Genomic DNA, 6366 nt, shown 5'->3' on the forward strand with positions numbered 1-6366 from the left:
GCAAAAGTCCAAACGGATGGTGAAACCGAGCAGAGTCTTTGCGAAGCCAGAGGTCAGGAACCAGAAGGGTAGTCAGACGAAGCCAGGATCAGGAACCAGCAGGGTAGTCAGACGAAGCCAGGATCAGGAACCAGCAGGGTAGTCAGACGAAGCCAGGATCAGGAACCAGCAGGGTAGTCAGACGAAGCCAGGATCAGGAACCAGAAGCAGCAGCAGTCTTAGAAGCATGTGAACACAAGAGGACCAAGCAAGGAACTGAAGCCACAGACCTCCTATATATATGAGCTAGGCATCCAGCTCCTCCCAGGGGAAGGAGGAGCCGCAGGGTGGAAGGCTACAAGAAACCCAGGACCCAAGATGGCCGCCAGCACATGTCAAACGAAGGAGAGCAGCAAGCAGGTAAGACCATGACAGTACCTCCCCCTCAAGGGCCCCTCCTCCGCGGAGCACAAAACGGTTTCTGAGGGAAGCGTGCGTGGAAGGCTCGGAGCAAGGCAGGAGCATGGACATCTGCGGAGGGAACCCAGGAACGCTCCTCTGGACCATAACCACGCCAATGGACCAAAAACTGCAACCGACCGCGGACCAGGCGTGAGTCCAGGATATTGCTCACCTCATATTCCTCACGATTGCCCACTTGGACCGGACGAGGCCGAGGAACCGAGGAAGTGAAACGATTACACACCAGTGGCTTCAACAGGGAGACATGAAACACGTTGGAGATCCGCATGCCAGGAGGAAGCGCAAGGGCATAGGCTACCGGGTTTACCCTGCGAAGCACTCGGAAGGGACCAACAAAGCGAGGCGCCAGCTTGGGAGTGGGCACTCGAAGGTTGAGGTTGCGGGTGGACAACCATACACGGTCTCCGACCTGGTAGGAAGGAGCAGGCGCTCGTCTGCGATCAGCCTGGAATCTCTGGCGCTGCGCAGAGACCTCAAGGGACTTCTGGATCTGTACCCAAGAAGCACGTAGGACGGAAAGGTGATCCTCCACAGCCGGAATATCCTGGCGAGAGAATACCTCCGGTAACACGGCAGGTTGGAACCCATAATTGGCCATGAAGGGAGACGTCCCAGAGGAAGAGTTCACCGCCGTGTTCCTGGCAAACTCAGCCCAAGGCAGGAGGTCAACCCAATTGTCTTGGTGATCGGAGACATAGCAACGAAGGAATTGCTCCAAGGCCTGATTGGATCGTTCTGCGGCCCCATTGGACTGAGGGTGGTAGGCCGAGGAGAAGGAGAGATGAATCCCCAACTGGGAGCAAAAGGCGCGCCAGAACCTGGACACAAACTGACTCCCCCGATCCGACACAATCTCCTTAGGCAAACCGTGCAACCGGAAGACCTCCCTGGCAAAAATCGTGGCCAACTCTTGTGCAGAGGGTAACTTCTTGAGAGGAACACAGTGGCACATTTTGGAAAACCGATCCACAATCATGAGAATGACCGTATGGCCTCGGGATGCAGGGAGGTCCACAATGAAATCCATCCCCAGGTGTGACCATGGGCGCTCCCCGGTGGCTATGGGTTGCAGAAGGCCCAACGGAAGGTGCCGAGGGGACTTACTCTGGGCACAAACGGAGCATGCCGCTACATATGCGGCGATGTCGGAACGTAGGGAAGGCCACCAGAACAGACGTGAAACAGCCCAGGACAGCTGATTCTTTCCAGGATGCCCCGCGGTCTTGGAGTTATGGTAGGTTCGCAACAACCGAGTGCGCAACTCCTCAGGCACAAAACATCTGCCGTTGGGTCTCCCAGAGGGAGCACCAGATTGAGCCGCCAAAATCTGCTCACCCAGGGGAGAGGTCAGGCTGGTGCGAATGGCGGCCAGGATCTGATTCGGAGGTATGACCGAAGACGGAATCGACTCCTCCCTGGACAGCTCGGAGTACTGCCGTGATAAGGCATCCGCCCTGATGTTCTTGGAACCGGGTAGGTAGGAGACCACGTAATTAAAACGTGACAAGAACAGAGCCCATCTGGCCTGACGTGGTGTCAATCTCTTGGCCTCAGAAAGGTAGGTCAGATTCTTGTGGTCCGTCAGGATGAGAACCGGAACCACCGAACCCTCGAGCAAGTGCCTCCATTCTTTAAGGGCCTGCACGATGGCCAATAACTCCCTGTCACCAATCTGATAGTTGCACTCCGCGGAAGACAGTTTCCGGGAGTAAAACCCACAAGGAAGCAGAGGACCCTCTGGTGTTCTACGCTGAGACAGAAGGGCGCCTACTCCCGTCTCAGACGCGTCCACCTCGAGGACAAAGGGCAACCCAGGGTTGGGATGCGACAGAATCGGAGCCGACACAAAGGCGGACTTTAGGGCCTCAAAAGCTCGGATGGCCTCGAGCGGCCAGACCTGGGAATTACTGCCCTTCCTGGTCAGATCCGTGAGAGGCTTGGCCAGCATGGAAAAGTCCCTGATGAACTTCCGATAATAATTGGCGAAGCCCAAAAAGCGCTGCAGGGAACGAAGACCACTGGGCTGGGGCCACTGTAAGACAGCCGAAACCTTCTCAGGATCCATGGAGAACCCCTCAGCGGAAATGATGTAACCTAAGAAGGTTACCTGGGATCGGTGAAATTCGCATTTCTCAAGCTTACCGAACAGCTTGTTCTCTCGTAACCGTTGCAACACTCGTCTGACATCTAGAATGTGGGCCTCCATGGATTCAGAATATACCAAGATGTCATCCAAATAGACTACCACACACTGCTGCAACAGGTCACGGAAAACATCGTTGATGAATTCCTGAAAGACTGCGGGCGCATTGCACAACCCAAAGGGCATAACCAAGGATTCGTAATGACCGGTCCTGGTGTTAAACGCGGTCTTCCACTCATCGCCCGCCTTGATCCTTACCAGGTTATATGCCGCCCTCAGGTCGAGTTTGGTAAAGACCGTGGCCCCTTTAAGGCGATCGAACAGCTCGGAAATCAAGGGTATCGGGTAAGCGTTCTTGATCGTGATGCGATTGAGACCCCTGTAATCGATGCAAGGCCTCAACTCACCGCCCTTCTTTTTCACAAAGAAAAATCCAGCCCCTGCCGGGGACGAAGATTTGCGAATGTGTCCGCGTGAAAGCGCCTCCCTCACGTACTCCTCCATGGCCTCATTCTCCGCTACCGACAGTGGATAGACTTTGCCACGAGGAGGAACGGCACCAGATTGTAACTCTATGGCACAATCGTATGGGCGGTGCGGAGGTAGGGCAACCGCGCGCACCTTATCGAATACATCCCGGTACTCCTCGTATTCAGGAGGCAACAGAGAGTCCGAGGAAGTACACAGCAACTTGACAGACCCATGGATGCAACTAGCCCCACACTGCGGTGACCACGAGAGGATCTCGACCGATCTCCAATCGAAAGTCGGATTATGCTTCTGGAGCCAGGGGTACCCCAAGACCACCGAGTAGTGTGGAGACGAAATAACCTGGAGGCAGACCGACTCTCTGTGAACGGCACCAATGGCTATCCCCACTGGAAGGGTCTCATGAGTCACGTGTGGCGGCAGAAGGGGTCTGCCGTCTATCGCCTCAAGAGCCAGTGGGGAACCTCGAGCCTGCAGAGGAATGGAATTGGCGGCAGCGAACACACTATCAATGAACAAACCACCAGCACCAGAGTCCACCAACGCCTGGGTCGTCACCGAGCCCCCGACCCAGGAGAGGACAACAGTGATCAGTGGTTTGTCAACACGGGAAACCGGGGACGAGGAGACTCCACCCAAGATCTGCCCCCGACAGGATCTCAGGGTACGAGCGTTTCCCGGACGGTTCGGACATGCCAACCGAAAATGCCCACCGAGACCACAGTACATGCATCGGCCCTCGCGTCTCCGGAGTGCCCTCTCCCCCTCTGACAGGCGAGCAAACCCCAGCTGCATGGGTTCACCCCCAGACAAGTCATCCCCAGGAGGCGTGGGAGGAGAGGGAGGCACGGGTGGGACAGCAAACGTAGGCACCAATCTGTTAGAAGACCTCCGCAGGTTCTCCTTAAAGGAAGGTCTCTCCCTGAGTCTGGTGTCAATCAAAATCAGGAAAGAAATAAGAGACTCGAGCTCAACTGGTAGGTCCTTAGCTGCAACCTCATCCTTCAAGGCATCCGAGAGACCATGAGAGAAAGCAGCGACCAGAGCCTCATTATTCCAGCCCACCTCTGCTGCCAGGGTACGAAACTCAATGGCGTATTCAGCTACGGATCGTGAACCCTGTCTGATGGACATAAGGAGCTTCGCAGCAGAGGCAGCACGAGCCGGCACATCGAATACCTTCCGAAGAGAAGCAACAAAACCGGAAAACTCGGCAACCACCGGATTGTTGTTCTCCCATAAAGGGCTGGCCCAGGCCAAGGCCTTGTCCGAGAGCAGCGAGATCAAGAAGCCCACCTTTGATCTCTCAGTAGGAAAGGCATGTGGCAGCAACTCGAAATAAATGCCCACCTGGTTAAGGAAACCTCGGCACTGAGTTGGCTCTCCCCCAAAGCGCTGTGGAAGAGGGGCAGAACCGGTCATACCCCGAAACACCGCAGGCGCAACAACAGGTGTCGGGGTAGACTCTGGCGCAACAACCGGAGCGGCAGTAGGAGCGAGCCCAGGAGCGACAACCGACCCATCGGCAACGGGAGCGAAATGAGCCGTGCGTTCAAGCAGGGTTTGCAACGCCACAGCGAACCGACCCAACAGGTGATCCTGCTGATCAAGTCTGGCAACCAGCGTGGGTAGCGAGGATGGCCCTGTACCGTCAGAATTCATGGCTTGGTCCTAATGTCACGGAACCATGAACCAGACGTACAACAAGAGATAAATGAAAATAAGAAGGCTTTATTGAAAATAAAGCTGTAAAGCAAAAGTCCAAACGGATGGTGAAACCGAGCAGAGTCTTTGCGAAGCCAGAGGTCAGGAACCAGAAGGGTAGTCAGACGAAGCCAGGATCAGGAACCAGCAGGGTAGTCAGACGAAGCCAGGATCAGGAACCAGCAGGGTAGTCAGACGAAGCCAGGATCAGGAACCAGCAGGGTAGTCAGACGAAGCCAGGATCAGGAACCAGAAGCAGCAGCAGTCTTAGAAGCATGTGAACACAAGAGGACCAAGCAAGGAACTGAAGCCACAGACCTCCTATATATATGAGCTAGGCATCCAGCTCCTCCCAGGGGAAGGAGGAGCCGCAGGGTGGAAGGCTACAAGAAACCCAGGACCCAAGATGGCCGCCAGCACATGTCAAACGAAGGAGAGCAGCAAGCAGGTAAGACCATGACAGGGTGTAGTTAGACATCCCAGACACTAGAGGGAGATAGGGAGCCCCTAGTATAAATGTCCAGGCCCAGACAGGGAGGGAGGAGTTCAGAGTCAGGAGTCTGTGGAGACAGAAGTAAGAAGGCACCAGCCAGAGATATGCTGAGGGCCTCCTCCTGACATGCAGCTTGATAGCCCTGGCTGCTAGCTATGACCAGGAGGCTAGTGAGGAACCCTAGCCTGCCTGAAGATCAAGAGAGCCTTAGTTAGCTCAGAAATCACCCCAGTTGTAGGACAGAACCTCCTGGGAGAAATCTGCAGTCATCCTCAAGCCAAGTAAGGATATTTCCAGCCAAGATAAGTAAACTATTAGGCAGAGGAACTATAAAGCAAAGCAAGGATTAATACGGGAGGAAGATATATATTTTACCAAGGATTTAAGCCACCATTTAGGCATCCGGGCCTTGGGATAAGAAACCAGACAGGAGTTCTAAAAGAACAGTGTACACTATTTCTGAGGAAAGGTACAACCTGATTCTGAGTGTGTTGTGGATTTACCCTCTGAGTATCTTGCATGATCAATACCTGCCATCTTGTGAAATAAGCCTGCTTGTGAAGCTTGTGATATAAAGAAATGCATTACCATCTTGATGTACAAAGTTGGACTGTTTAAGTAAAGCAACGTTTGGTTCACTATACCACCTGTGTACCTCACTTATTCCAACTATAAATCGGTGTGCCACCGTTACAGGCACTGGCGTCACAAATCCAAAAGGGACCTTGCCCCAGGCACACAAAATACCAGTAACATCCAGGGCACCTCATCCACCATCAGGCCTGGTCCCTACATACCGAGTGTGCCCCAGAGGAACTGTGTCTACCTCTCCTTCACTGCCGCATGCCTGCCCAGGGTTCTCCAATTCAGTGAGCAACCCTCGATTTCCCATAACCGTGACCTCACTTCGCTATACCCTGCAGGTCTGGCGTGCTGCATTAGCACCAATGAAAGTGTATGGGGCTATTCACATGGCCACTCTTTTTAACGGCCAGTGAATAGCGTCCGTCCAAAAATAGGACATGTCCTATTTTTGTCTGTTTCCACGGCCATGCGGACCACCAGCTGTACATAT

This window comes from Bufo bufo, chromosome 1 (assembly GCF_905171765.1).
Source record: "Bufo bufo chromosome 1, aBufBuf1.1, whole genome shotgun sequence".
Taxonomy (NCBI): Eukaryota; Metazoa; Chordata; class Amphibia; order Anura; family Bufonidae; genus Bufo; species Bufo bufo.